This window comes from Rosa chinensis, chromosome 7, assembly GCF_002994745.2.
Source record: "Rosa chinensis cultivar Old Blush chromosome 7, RchiOBHm-V2, whole genome shotgun sequence".
Lineage (NCBI taxonomy): Eukaryota > Viridiplantae > Streptophyta > Magnoliopsida > Rosales > Rosaceae > Rosa > Rosa chinensis.
Genome location: NC_037094.1, coordinates 49,931,653 through 49,947,195, shown reverse-complemented (window position 1 = coordinate 49,947,195; position 15,543 = coordinate 49,931,653). Strand labels below are relative to the sequence as shown.

General features: G+C 39.2%; 1 long non-coding RNA gene across 1 annotated transcript; it reads right to left on the bottom strand.

Annotated features, from left to right (window-relative positions):
* Positions 1-12,543: 12,543 nt before the first annotated feature.
* Positions 12,544-13,917, bottom strand: LOC121050480. The gene is made up of 3 exons (XR_005803106.1): positions 13,673-13,917; positions 13,408-13,581; positions 12,544-13,329 (listed from the first exon to the last, which is right to left on the bottom strand). It is a non-coding gene; the product is annotated as an uncharacterized LOC121050480 (long non-coding RNA).
* Positions 13,918-15,543: the final 1,626 nt, after the last annotated feature.

Below are 15,543 nucleotides of genomic sequence, written 5' to 3'. Positions count from 1 at the left end.
TCTGATACTTTCCGCTTAAGCTTCCTTAACGATCGTGTTTCCTGAACCATTACTTAGTTTGTATGTAATTATTCAAGTAAACATCATGATCAACTCTAAGTAATTGCCTATATTAAATTCTTTTATTTCAATGAGACCATTTATTATTCCTTTCAACTTATACCAATTTGGAAAACTAACTTCTTTCTTAAAAAGGAAAAATGTCTTTATTGCTCGAGCGACCAAAGTTGAATCGATCCTCTCGTTTTACAAGGTCGGTCAACCTTGGTAAACTCTTGGAGTTGACTTTTGACCTTTGATTTCTGACTTTTGACCAAGTATTCTTTTATTTACCACTATTTCTTATTTATTAAAAATAAATAAGTAACTAATTATAAATAAAGTTTTACTTTTACCCATTTACTTCTCCTTTTTCACCTTTTTACTTTTACCGTGATTTTTACCTCTACACTTTCACTTTTACCTTTTACCTTCTTCTTACCGAATTTACCTTTACTTTCACCTTCTTCACTTTTTACCACGGTAAAAACTCATTTAATCCAACTTTTACTCTTTTTCTTTATTTTCTTTTTCTTTCAAAAATAAAGACTTTCTTTCTTCTTCCTTTTCCACTTTACCACGATAAAAACTCATTTAATCCTCAACACAATATTCCAACACTTGAAAACTAGGCTAATAAAATCCTACTAATTAAACCCTCCTCAAATATCTAATTTTCACAATTTTTCCAACAACAACAATAGCTCAACAAAATCAAAATCAACCAAACAAATTCCAAAAATTCTAGGGTTTGTCCAAAACCCATTCCTTACCCTTTCTTCTTCAAAACTCACAGCCTATTCCTCCTCATTGGCCTTCTTCACCTACAAATCCGTCCAACATCAATATCATAACCAAAAACTCGAAACAAGGTTGCATGGATAGATGCTTGCCACAAATCCTTGTCAAACCCGTAGACTAGCCTCTTGATTTAGGGAAAATCGGGTTCATGCATCAAAATCAAAAACTTGGATTTAGGAAGAAATAGGTATAAATCGGATGAATAGAGGCTAGATTAGGAGGAAGATTACCTTGATTTGAACTTGGAAAGAAGAAATCACAAAAACCCCTAATTTGGCTTCGGGTTCTAGGGTTTTTGGAGGGTTGAATGGCCAAATTTCATGATTTTGGTTGGAGAAATGGATAGAGGGAATGAAGAGAAGAAAATCTGGAAATTTTGGCTTGGATCGGAGTTCCGACAATGGCGGCGGTGCGGTGGAGGCGCGGCAGCGTCCGGCGGCTTCCAGAGAGAGAAGGAATCGGATGAGAGAGAGTAAGAAGTGAGAAAATGAGGGTAGAGGCTAGGGTTTGAAAGAATAAGATGCTTAAATACCTCTCCCATTAATAAGTGTGAAAAGTCTATCTTGCCCCTCCTGTTGGGCCAAGTGGGTTTGGGCTGCTCTAATTTTCTTTTTCTCTTAATTTTCCTCAAGCCCACTTCGAAAATACATCTTCAAACATCCTTATTTCTTCGACACTTCACCGAATCCTTTCGGGAAAATTTTCCGGGCTTGTCCTAAACCTTGATACTTTAAAAATAGTTTCTTAGACCCAAATTGGATTTTCTGTAAATTCTTAATCCTTTAAAATGGCCTCAAAGTCTTAACCTAAGCGCGAATACTTTTGTACCTTGTGAATACGTAGTTTCATACGTTATAGTGTTATACGACAAATTAAAATAAATAAGAAAAAGTACGGGGGTTTACATTCCCTCCCTCCTTCTTTTACCTTGGACAATCCTGTTGATCTATGCTTATTAAGTTGCACCCATTGTCGGTAATGCTCCATTGATTCAGGTGTGAAAGCGTCGTCGTCAGATTCGTCGTGTAATTCCAGGCACTTGTGTTTGTCACCACCTCCCACGTTATGTGAGCCCATTGAACTCACACACCAACTACTTCAGTAGTTGAACTTTGAACTTTGTACTTCTTTAATCATATCAAATCCTTCACACTTTAAATGAGGAACTGATAACGAGGGCCATACAACACAAAAGTCTGCTGTTGTTAAACTCCGGTTGGTCCCATTTCAATGCTTGCTGCTTTGGATGTTGGTAGTTAGTTGTTCCCATTTCAATGATTGCTACTTTGGATGTTCGTATTTGGTGCGACATGAATGCTTTAGTGTTGATAGTTGATTCACTTTGAATGTTGTCTTTATTTCCCCTATTTACCACCAGATTGCCTTCCATGTTATGTGCAAGATTAATTGTTGAGTGTTTATGAATTCCTCCCCCCCCCCATTTCTGAAAACCAACATTCTGCCATTTTTTTTAATTTAATTTCATTACCCATGTATGAACTATTAGTTTAACATTTGTCCAGCAAGCACAGAATTCCAGTGGACCACAACACATGTCAACCGACCCAATGCTTAATTATCCCTTATCTGATCAACGGGTTTCATTGCCATAATGGGCTTAGTTGTTGACTCACCCCAGTTACAGCTAAATTGATTCGACCTATACCAAATGTCATGCTTACAGCATGGTCATTCTTGTTTTGCCTTCCTGGTTTCGTTGATTTCGACAATAGATGAAGTTTCATAGATTGCATGTGGATCAGCATTGACAACTTAAACCTCCGTGTCTTCATAAATTATTTCACCGACCTATCCTAATGTAGTCTGGTAATGTGCCTATTTGCCCGCATAAGTTTTATCCCCTTTCCTTTAATAACCCCCTCCATCCGTCATCACTGACACATTTTCATAACCTATTTGAGAGTGCACCCAAATTCACCTCCTCCATATTCTCCAAGTACTTATTTATACTCACCCACGACTGTCTTCATATGATTTGCCTTCCCCTATATTACCCTGCATCATGTTTGTTTCATGTACGACCTACTTCCCTTTACGGGGATACTCCTCAACCATCTATCACATTGATATCACATTTTCATCACCGACTTATTTACATTGACAGTATTACTCTTTATCCAACTATTTTTTGAAGAGATTGTCACCCACTGATTGCCTTTGGGATATTAGTCCTGATGCATATGTGGTTTTATAATATTTTTTCGTGACCATAAATTCAACAGCAAGTCACCTCAGAGGTACATGTTATTACTGGATTCACATCGTCGATAGCATTATTCTTCACTAATATTTGGTTCCATATTATTTGGCGGTCCCCAAATATAGTCCTTAAATTTGTTTTTCCTCCCCCGGACAAGGTATTACTGCATTGTGAACAGTATCTGACATACGAATAATTACTCCTAACCCAGATTGACTTTGATGTGTGCACTAATTAACTCAATTATTCTATTTCTCGTTGGTACTCCTCACCAAAGAATGGTTTTATTTTACTTTTGATCACCTACATATTTCCATTTACGTCATTATTCTTCACACATATTTGCTATTATTTGAGTTTGAATCACTCAATTATTCCCCTCTATGTTATTTCTCCTCATACACATGTGGCATCAGTGGGAGTAGTCGTTACACCCTGGATTGGCCTTATTACGATTACTCTTCACCCATATCTGCGTGTGTGCTATTCTTCATCCCCCTCATATTCTACTTTCATGTTATTACTCGTCACCCCATTGATGTTTGATGTGATTTTGTCATCGCCCTCTTATCCGCCATCATGTGAATGCTCCTCACCCAGTTTAGGTATGATGTGATTTTTCGTCGCCCTCTTATTCCCCTTCATATGAATGCTTCACACCTTGTTGTTTTTTTATGTGTTTTTTCATTGCCCTATTATTCGCCTTCATTTGATTGCTCCTCACCCTCTTTTTGTTTGATATAATTTTGGGTAGCTCTCTTATTCGCCTTCATGTGAATGCTCCTCACCAAGTTTAAGGTTGATGTGATTTTTCGGCCCCCTCTTATTCGCCTTCATGTGATTACTCCTCACCCAGTATTGGTTTGATGTGCCTTTTGATCGCCCTCTTATTCACTTTCGTTTGTTTGATATCCTCACCCTTTCTAGGTTTGATGTGATTTAACGAAGGTCTTTGCTCTTGTTGCAGTTAATATTCGAATGTGGGAGGGGACTTTGTTTAGAAGAAAGGACGAGTTACTTTAAGCTTTACACATATATTTACATGCGAATTGTGACCTTTTTTCTAGTGAGAAAGCCCTTTTGTCATGGACTCTCATGGGCTCATGTTGCCAGATGGTAGTCCCGACTACTTTAGCGTTTTGACAAAGCTTTGAATTGAGAAGAGCATCTTCCTTATCATTTTATCGAAAGAAAAAGAAGTGAAAGAGCTTCTTCTCAAATTCAGGGTGGTTTGGTCTTTGGGATTAGCATAAAAATTAAGTTTTTAGCGAATGCTACTATCTCAACCAACCATGAAGTGGAAAATGAATTTGGAGAAACCAATCACTTGATGGAGAGATTGTAATGTTTTATGGTAGTTGTAAAAAATTCAACAAATTTGGTTCTCGTTTCGAATTCGATCAACTAGGTCAAACTTAGTTACTCTTATAAACCTATATTTATATATCATAGACTCCAAAGAGCAACCACTATCAATTAAAAGAAAATGGGAAAACTGACCGTTGGATGAGATTATTACAATAAATTATGAGTATGGTAAAGAATTTAGCCAATTTCACCATATTTTCAAATGCGATCGAATTGGTCAACTGTAGTCATGATATGTAGAATATATATGGACATATTCTATGTACAATTATGAGACTTCCACACACACATACACACACACACACATACAGTTCAGATCAAGAGTGGACGTCTGCAACCCAGAAAAAGTGCGGACGTCCCTCCTCCGGCGTCGAGAAGGAGGCGATGGGGGAGCTGCAAGCGCTGGACGCACCCTCTGGGCATCCTGGATGGCCTCAATCAAGTGGCGAAGGTGAAGGTGATCAGAATCTCAGCGTTGCGTGAGCTCGCCTAAAACCATGGAAGCCCGTCGAGGACGACGTCAAACCCTTCATCGGCGAGTCTGACCACTTCTGAACGGCTTGCAATCGAGGCCTGCTTCTATCTTGCACGACCAGCTCCGCCATTGCCACTTGATCAACGCCGGAGGAGGGACATCCACACTTTTTCTGGGTTGCGGACGTCCGCTCTCGAATGGCTCTACACACACACACACATATATATAGATATATATTGATATGTATGTGTATTTATATATATATATATGTATATATGTATGTATGTATGTATGTATGTATATATATGTATGTATATATATATATATAAACACACACACACACATCTATATATAGAGAGAAAATTAGAAAGAAAGAAAAACCCAAAAAATGAAGCTTCTATTAGGAAAAACTCATTCCTATATTTTATTTTAATCTACACCCATTCACGTAATTAAACATTCCTTATAGGTTTTAAGTCTATAATTATGATTTTTCACCTTTTTTTAGTTTGACTATTTTACCCTTCTAATTGAATAGGTAAAATATTCCTCATGTAAAAGTAAAATGACAATGGAATTGGTCTACTCATTTCATTTCATAGTCCCTTTATATAATGATAGAATTACAACATAAATATCAATTACAATGATGACATTAAATGCTGATTGATCCGTAATCGTGTTGATTGATGGTAATCACTGATTCCTTGATTCCCTCTCTGTCAGTCGCTTTGACGAAAGCACGTAATATGTTTTTCCTTTAACACCTCAAATATAGTTGTTGACTTTTTTAGTAAAATATTTATTTCACCTTATTTACTGGAAATGAAATATAATAATCTAACACCCTTGTCATTAACTTTCACTTGCTACTTTTGGTATTTCTAGATGAACCATAGGTATAACTGTATAATTTTTCCTATCGTACAAGTGTTAAATATCATGTGAGTTTTAACATAGGCAAATGATTTAGGTACCTATCATTTAGGAGTTCACATTTTGTACCTATCAATCAGGGAATAACTTAGGTAGAATGAACCATAGGTAAAATTGCATAATTTTGTCTATCATTCAGGTGCTAAACATCATGTGGGTTTTGACATAAGCAAATGATTTAGGTACCTATCATTCAGGCCTTCAGGGAGTTCACAATTTGTACCTAAATCATTTCGAGAATGACTTAGGCATATAATTCCAACTTTTGAATGTGCAGATTACATAACCTCCAACCTATACATATACATACATATATATATATATATATATATATGTTGGGGACATCATTGAGTATGAAAATATATGCAATTTATGGTGATGTTCCCTACTCCCAAGATTAGGAGGTCAAGTTTTAGTAAATGGAAAAAGTAAGAGTATTGTACCCAAGGGATTGAGTAACTCTACCCTAAACTAGATTACCAAAAAACTAAACCTAGAAAACACATGCAAAGTCTACATTTTTACAAATTCACAACCTTAGCCCTTTGGAAGCTAAAGATCACGAGGATGATATTTACAATTGTGGTAGTGAACGGTTTGGTTGATTTTAATTTCGATAAAGACAATTAAATGCATAAAATAAAATAAACAAATAAAAATGTAGAGACTAAATCAATGAGAATAATAGAGATTAGGCATCACACATAACCTTACTCATGAACAAAATGAAACCCATACTTAATGTAATAACATGCTTTGATAAATTTCCCCTTAGTGCTTTGATGAAGCTACCAAGAAACCAACTAGTCATGCAATTTAACAATCTCTTCCGAAGCAAAGCTAAATTACGCAACCTTTATATATTCAAATCTTCCGGATCCTAAATGGTCTATGGTGTCATGAGCCTAAATTCTTCCGGAACCTAAACTCACAACATCATGCTTTAATATCAAGTTAAGAAATTCAAGCAACTTAGTTCTTCCCGTAGGAATAAGCTAAGTCACCACCTATTTAGCTACACATGCTCACAAAATCAAGAGTTTATCAAATTCATGTTTCCGATTCATTAATTTCCTAAAGCATGCTTCTAGGTGATAAATCTATAAACACACTTAGGATACATGGAAGTATAGTAGCCAAAAGATTCAAAACATGCATAAACATCAAACCACATGGAAATTTACATTATTTGCACATAAGTTTGGCTAGGGCTCAAATCTAACTACTCACAACACATGTCATTACAAATACAAGCCATGAACATCAAATTAAAGAGAGAAGGAAGAGAAAAGAGAAGAACTACCCAACCTCCCACCTAGCTCTCAAAGATGTTAAATGATGAGAGAATTGCTTCAAGGTATGAGATTTTCGGTTTTACAACCCAAAACACCATACACATCCACAAAACTCAAGAACAAAGGCTTGGATGTGTGAAAGCAAGTGTTGTGATTGATTTAGAGTGTGTAGTAACTTCGGTTTTGGTGAAACCCAAGTGCCTACACACCTATTTCTCACATAAACTCAAAGAACTATGTACAAGGTATGAAAAACTAACCTAAAACTAGAGAAAAGAGAGATTTTGATGCTCCAGAATGAGGGAGCCAAGGGGATGCACGGTTTTGGGAGAGAGAAATGGCTATTTAAAGGCCAAAGCAATCAAATCAATGGTGGAGATAAAAAAGAATGAAGGGTTAGATGTGATTGACAAATGTGTAAGCACAAATTATGGATCTAGTCTTTGACTCCATATAAAAATGACTTAGAAAGCCCATAGTTACTTTGGTGGAGGAGAAAAAGTAAGGGTAGAAGGGTGATTATGTAGGAGAATAAGATAATAAATAGGAGACAAAGGTGTAAGGTGTAAGAATGAGACCACTTGTCTTTCAAATTTTGAATTTCAAAATAACCTACACCTAAAGTCTCCAACCCTAGTAAGCTATTCCTTGTCCTCCACATATGTTCTCAGCCAGCCAACTCGGTCGGAAATGGCCGAAATCCGGCATTGACCACCATTGACCCATTTTTTGTCCGTTTGTGCACTTTCTTCTCCTCTATTCCTTCAATGGAATCTCTACCGACAGTTTGTAATTAATCATTGATTTCTTCATACCAAATGTTCCTCTATGAGTGTAGATCATTCTGGTAAAATTTGAGAGCTTAATTCGCCGTGGTTTGCCCAGAAATGCTGCCAGAATCCGTACAGGTCCGGTTTTGCAGTTTTTGTCTTCTAGTGCAGAAACTTGCACTGATCTTTTGAAGTCCTTCCACTCCGAATTAGCTCTTGATCTCTTCATAAGAAATTATCCTTAGGATGTGCAAAATGGATATGAAAATTTTCAGCTCATTTGAAGTTCATGTGGTCAGGATTCCGCCCTTCCTTCCTTATCTAGCTCGCTTTCTCCTAGCTGAAGTAGGAAAATGTGCTAAAGTTGAGTTTTTAGGGCACTTTCAAGCTTCTCCACCATTTCCTAGCATGATAAGGAAAACATAATAAATATATATAAATAAACACAAAGGTTAAGCAAAAGTGCGAGATTAGGGAAATAATTACTAGGTAATTATGGACCTAACAATATATATATATATATATATATATATATATATATAAGGCCCTTCTAATGAGAGATCCCTTTTTTTTGTCTTTTCTAGGGATATGGCATAAGACCAACTTTTCGATCAAATTTTGGCATCTCAACTGTTCAATTTTTAGGTCCTAATGTGTGGATCACTTCTAAAGATTTTCAGCCAAGTAAATTGATTATCGTTAAGACATTCAAAACGGCGATTTAAAATTATAAGTATAAACAGTTCATGTTTGATAGATTTGGTTCGTCCATTGATTTCATCTAGTTTTGTACCTTAACGATCACCGACTTGGCTGCAAATTTGCATAAATGATTTATACATTAGAACCTAAAAACTAAACGTTGAGATGTCGAAATGTAATAAAAAAATTTGTCTAATGCTCTATGCCTAGAAAAGACCAAAAAAAGGAATCTCATAGTGGAAAGGCCCTCTATATATATATATATATATATATATATATATGACACACACACACACACACACACAAAGGCCCTTCTAGTAAGGGAATCCCTTTTTTAGGTCATTTTAAGGGATTAATTATTTGACCAACTTCCTTTAGAGAACTTATCAACATCTCTACCATTCAGTTTTTAGGTCTATATGAGTACATCAATTCTGTAAATTTTCAACCAAATTGATAATTGTTAAGGCATTCAAAACTGTGATTTACAATTATAAACTTGAACGGTTCATGATTGACAGATTTGGTTCGTCCATTGATTTAATCTAGTTTGATACCTTAATGATCACCAATTTGGCTAAAATTTTGCATAAGTGATCTATTCATGGAGTCTTAACAAATGAACATTTGAGATGCCAATATGTGTTTGAAAAGTGGGTCTCACAAAAGGTCCCTTAAAATGGCCAAAAAAAATGGATCTCTTAGAGAAAATGCACCCCAATGGTCTTGGATGTCCAAGACCAGCCCAAATGGCAAAAAAGAAAAAAAGTCACAAGCACCCCAAATTTGTTGGACTACCAGGGGCTTTCCCGACCAAGCCCACTGGCAGGTCTTGGACTTTGACTTGGTCAACCAATATGGGCACATGGGCTACACATGTATGCTGACATAAGATTATGGCTGTTGATTTTTTTTTTCTTGTAGTTGAACATAGTAGGACCATATATATTTGAATCAGTTTTTCTTGTTCCAACTGCTCTATTTGATTCTATATGTAATTATGCATGCATGATTTTTACCATGAAAACAACGGCTATATCAGTGTCAAATATATATAGCCCCTCTTTCTTATTCATTCACCACACCAAAGATCCCTCTATGCATCATAGTTTCTCTCACTTTTACCTCCATTGTTTTTCATTAGCTGAAACACTTTGGAGTTTAAATGTCAAATTCAAAGTCAGGCACGAAGTGGGCAATTGATGAGGAAGTGGGCAATTGTGCAAGTCTTGGGCAACTATTACTTCATGTGGTTTTGTAGGAAAGGAGCAAGATGCCAAACATCTATAGTGTAATATTCATGCTCACTACCAACAAAATTGAGAAGGTGATGTTCGATCCCATCAAGCACTCGAAAGTAGGTGGAAAAATTTTAAAAACAAATTGGGGAGTTGGCATGATGCGGTGAGCAAAGCGGAGCACTATCATGAGAGCAGCTTGAAAAACATGGACAAGGTTAGTACTCATGAAATATCATCTTAGTTGCATATTTAAAAGCAGTGTAAAGTTCAATATTTGTTGTAACAATTTTTTCTATAATGTTGTTTGGCTCCAAAACTAGTCTCGGTAGCAAACAGTCTCTTTTGAGTGCGCAAGCGTGTCAACACCTTGCAGTGTCTTCGTCGGGGCGTCCCTTGACTTGGCTTCTTAATCAAACGCTGTGGACGAGGAGAGCACCAACCTCGTCACCAAGTTATTTTCTCTACTTTTCGGAAAATGACTTCTTGCCTTACGGATAAGGACTTGTGGTGTGATCTCTTGGGTCACCGAGTCGATACTTAGTGTTGCAGACTAAGAAAAGCAATCACCGGGAAGTAGGAGAAAGCACGAGTTTGCTAAATCGTGACTTTAGCTTCGCTGGGTTGCGAGGGCGTTACCCTTGCTTCACTGGTTTCAACTAGGTTGAAGGTTGCTTCGGGGAGGCTTTGATAATCTGTGCGATTAGTTGATTGAAGAGTTGTTGTTTTCTGTCCTTGAAACCTAGTATTTATAACTAGGGTTTTGACGGTTCCTTGCCATAGAAGGATTATTGATTGAGGATTCCTAATTGGTCTCTACTACTCGAATCCTATATGGGCTCATTTTTCCTATGGACATCTAAATCGGCGAAGCTATAACCCAAATCCAAGTAGACTCATTTTTCGGCCGCAAGTATCGGCCTGCTATGCTGGATCTTGTTAAAGAATATTGCCAAAAATACTTTTGGGCTCAAACATTGCCCCCCAGGCATGCGAATATGTAACTGATCGAAGAGGACTTAAGCGACATGACTTATGACATAAACAAGGCCATTAATAAGGGTTTGCATCTGCCCAACTGCTAAACGTCTTTTCGTCATCATTTCCCTCACAAAATCTTCTATTTAAAACCTGCCGCAAATATCTGGATACGTCACATCAGAAACCCTTTCAGTCTCTCTTAAACCCAGAAAACTCTCCTCTCCAACACTCCCTTTTTCCTTCCAAAACTCCCTTTCTCCCTCCAAAACTCAGAAATGGCCCCTCAGAAGAAAATCACTATCGATCAAGAAGAGGAGATCAATGAACAGGCCGCCCACACTTAGGGAACCAGTATGGGTGCCCGGTGTATGTCCCGAACCTCAATCCAAAGGCCCTTTCTGTCTGGTTTTCCCAATAACCAGGCTGGATTGGGTCTCGGCCCCCGAGATATTATCCCCGAGGATGCCATGGCCTTATACGGCCTTCCCATTCGCTGTCCTATTCCAGTCCTCCGAAGGACCTCCGGCAACTTCAGCAGCTGGGGCCAGTGCCAATAGAGAACCAAAGTAGGGTTCTGGCCATCAGTGAATGAAGACGAAGTCTCTCGGTATAGCGAAGTCAGAAAAAGAGATCTGGCCCGTTAGAATGCGGTGGGTGTATGTAACACCCCAAGCTACACCTCACCAGCTTAAGCACATCACAGTGTGGCAACTCTTTAAAACATAAACCCAACACTCGATTTACATCCTAGAGAACCGCTAGGCATTTTGTTTGAAAAACTTTTTGTAGAAAAAAAGCGGAAGCTACAAATACTTTTGAGGTGAAAATCTTTAGATCAATAGAATCTATTTCGTTTGTCCAGAACTTGGACAAAGGCTCACACGAGGTATGGATTTCAATAAAAAGAGAATTCAACTAAATTTGACACGAGGCTAGATATCAACAAGTTCCGGAACATGAATTTCGAGAAATAGAATTAAGAACAAACTACAAATAAGGATTTACCGAACTTGTCCTGCACACCCAGCTCCATCTGCTACTGTCCCGTCACCAGTGCACAGTACCTGCATCCAAACTGTTGCAGGGGTGTGCTTTCATCCTCGCTGCTCAACAGGAACTCTAACTCGACTAGGTTTGAAACCGATGAATAGATTTTGGAGCTCCAGTATGAAAACATGCTTAAACAAAATATTTAAAGGAACGACAAACTTTAATGTTTTTCAACTTGAAAACTGATGCATGATGCTTAAATAAATACGGCGCCAAATCCAAGTGTTACCTGATGGCCGGTCCCATAGACCCACTACACGACCTTACCTCAAATTAGTTTATATCCAGGTAAGCGAAGCGAGAGCGTCCACTACCTAGCTACACACACATACCGGGCCCGTCATTACGATCTAGATACCCGAACGACCGGTGTAATTAACCATCCGGAGGTTTAGGGAATCGAACCCAAGGAAGTCAGTGCCCCTTTCGCTCTCAAGCCATCACATTTCTCACGATTTGGTTAGTATGCAATGCATTTTAACATAACCAAACCATACAACTCAACATGCATCACCTTAATAAAATATTAAAAAAAACCACTAACCAAGGAGAGTCCTAAATCCCTACCTGGACTCCCATGCTTTCTCTCACGTACTCCAAGAGTCGCAAACCTTCCGTTCCTCAGGTGACTGGAGTCCTAAGTTCTAACATTTCGATAGTGAATATCTCATTGAACTAATCATTGAAATCTCAACGATTGCAAATCGTACAGACCAACTTTTCCTAGTTTGACCAGGAGTTGACCAATGTTTGACCGATCGTAATAGGTTCGATAATTAACCCAAATTGCCGAACATTTTACTTAAATTGCGATATCGACCATATATATTAGGTGCACCCAAATTTTTCCAAGGCCACCCATTATATTCATTTCTTTTCTTTACTTACTATCATTTTTACAAAATGCGCAAACAACGAAAGTCATAACAAATTCCTGAAATTCTCAATTTGAGATAGACACCTAAACATAACTTCTTTCTTTAACTGAAATATCATTTCTTCCATTTCAAATTTCGTCACATAGTAATTCCATCGAATTACTATGGACACCCAACATATTTTTATTTTCAATTGTACCCAAACAGTTCAGGACACCCACAATATAACTTGACCATTTCAAATACTCCACAACCATTTCAAACTACCTGCCGAGCAAACCTTAGCAAGACATCAACATGATAATCACAATCCATTCAAACCAAAGCACCACAACACGTCCAAATTTCCAATTCAAGACTGAAGACATCAAGCTGGTAGACCGGAAACAACTCAAATTACCATCCTTCACTACAGGGTATGACTATCACACAAACACCAGCAATCAACTAAAAGGAAATTTCCCAGAATTTCTCTAACAAATCCAACTCACCTTATGATCAACTTAGCTCAAAGTCTGCACTCATTAGGAGAGCACAACAAGCCCAAGCCGGTGTAGCTAACTAATTCCCCAATCCTGTATTCAACACAGCTAAGCCTCAGTCTATAGTCTAATACCAAAATCGATCAAAAGACAGACCAGAAAAAATCAAACCTCGATGGAGGCAGATTGCACCCCAAACACAGCTTCTCCAAAATCCTGATCGAACTCGCAGACTAGGTACACCACCAGCGTGTAGAGTACGAATAGTGAATCATCTTTCACATGCCACCTAAGCTAGAAGCGCTGGAAACGTTGCCGGACTCGAAGAACACAGCGGAGCCGTGGCTACCCAAAACACAAATAAGTCAAAATCGATCGAATGGAAGAACGAATTACACAGACTTGAAGAGCATGAAGAGGAGAGGAGGTTTCATACCCCAGGCGGCCCAAACGGTGGCCGGAAGTTGCAGAAACTCGCCGTTGATTCTCCGTTCACGATCGTTGCATGTATGATCCGAGGACACAGGAACGTAGGCTACGAAGAGATAAAGGGAATGGCACCTGGGCGCCGTTGTGGGGTGGCCGGACGGTGGCGCAATGGCCGGGTCATCTTGTCGGGTCGCGCTGCGTCTCGGGTCAGGGAGCTCCCAGCTCTCTCTCTCTCTCTCTCTCTCTCTCGATGCTTCTGGTTCTTCTCACTGATCGAAGACTGATAAAGAGTTGTCCCATTCAACAATGGATGGCTAGGATCGAGCGGTGGAGAAAAGGAATGGCTAGGATCGCTCCACTTGTTTCCTATTTCTTGAATTAATTTCTATAATCCCATAACTTCGGAAAATCGATATAAATAGTTTGGGTATCCGAAAACTTCCCCGAAAATTTTCACAAACTCGTTGTGTCGTATACTTTATCATCCAACTCTTAAATCAAGGATGTCACTTGTGAAGATTTCTGAAAATATTCTCGAGCAACTTAATGTTTATTGAGATCGTTAAACAATTTGTCACACGATCCCCCCTTTAAGCTCGATACATTTTTCCAGGGCTCACAGTGGGCATCACCCACACTATATATATATGTGCTTTCGACTCCCCGACGGCACCAATTGTTCACCTTTAGCCGTCGCCCTTTGCCTCTTGGAATACATCCAGCAACACCTTCGATTTCAGGTTGGGCAAAGGAGCATAACACTGCTGGACATACTTACTATCATAGGGCTACCCATTGACTACGAGCCCTATGTGCACGACCAATTTGACACTGTCGAGTTCCCTTCGCGAATGGATCAAGGCGGCCACGCTTCCTATAGCAGTTCTTATCCGATTTGGTGAAATCATTATCGCGGAGAGCACAATGTGACCGGCGGCATTGCCTTTTTGAAGTATTGGCTCTTTAAGTACGTTTTCTGTACCTCTGCCGACAAGCCTACCAGTACCTGGGCCTCCTTGGCCACTGCTCTCTACAACGGCCTCTATGTCGGCCTTGGGCAACCCATATTGGGTTCGCTGTATCGAGCCCTCTATCAGGCCACCATGCATTCCTTCGAGATTAGCATTTTTGACTCCCTTTGGATCCTGGACTTCTGGCTGCAAATCTATTTCCCCTATTTTCACAGACCAGAGATCCCAGAAAACCCTCTAGTCAATTCACTCCTGGGTCAATGGCTCTGCCAAGATGAAAGGTACACCTCCCCACCATACTTTGAATGCTTTTCTTATCTATACCTCTTGGACGAGATACCAAACTCGGACCTGGTTCTCAATAGGCGGTTCCCACCTCCCCTTCAACGAGGGTTCCTACCTAGTGGTTCGAATCATAGCGACCGCAAGTGCTTGGCCTTCCGTCGCACCATCTCTTTTTCAGACATCAGGCTTACGACTGATGAGATAAGCTATGAGCTCTACACTCCCAACCACTTTGCTCGCCAACTTGGGTTAGCCCAACTGGTACATTTCCCTCTTTACGATTCCATGAACTTCTACACTTCTTGGCGAAGAACTGCCCTCCCAACTGGACCTCCCCCGGCTAAGAGCACTCTCGCCCTGATCGATCCTCTCGCTTGGGCTTCTGTTATTTATCCCGTTGACGAGGATTATGATTCATGGTGGGCCAAAGTCGCTATCAACTTCTGGGATTTACTAGATGATGAGCTTTTCGCCATGCTCTTCCGCCTCTTGAACTACCTTTGCGAGACTGACTCTCAAGTGCTCGCTTGCTTCCCCATTCGCAAGGCACAGCTCTGAGACCCGCGCAAGCAGGAATAATAATCCGCTAACAAGAACTGGGAGCAAGTTCTTTTTTCATTAA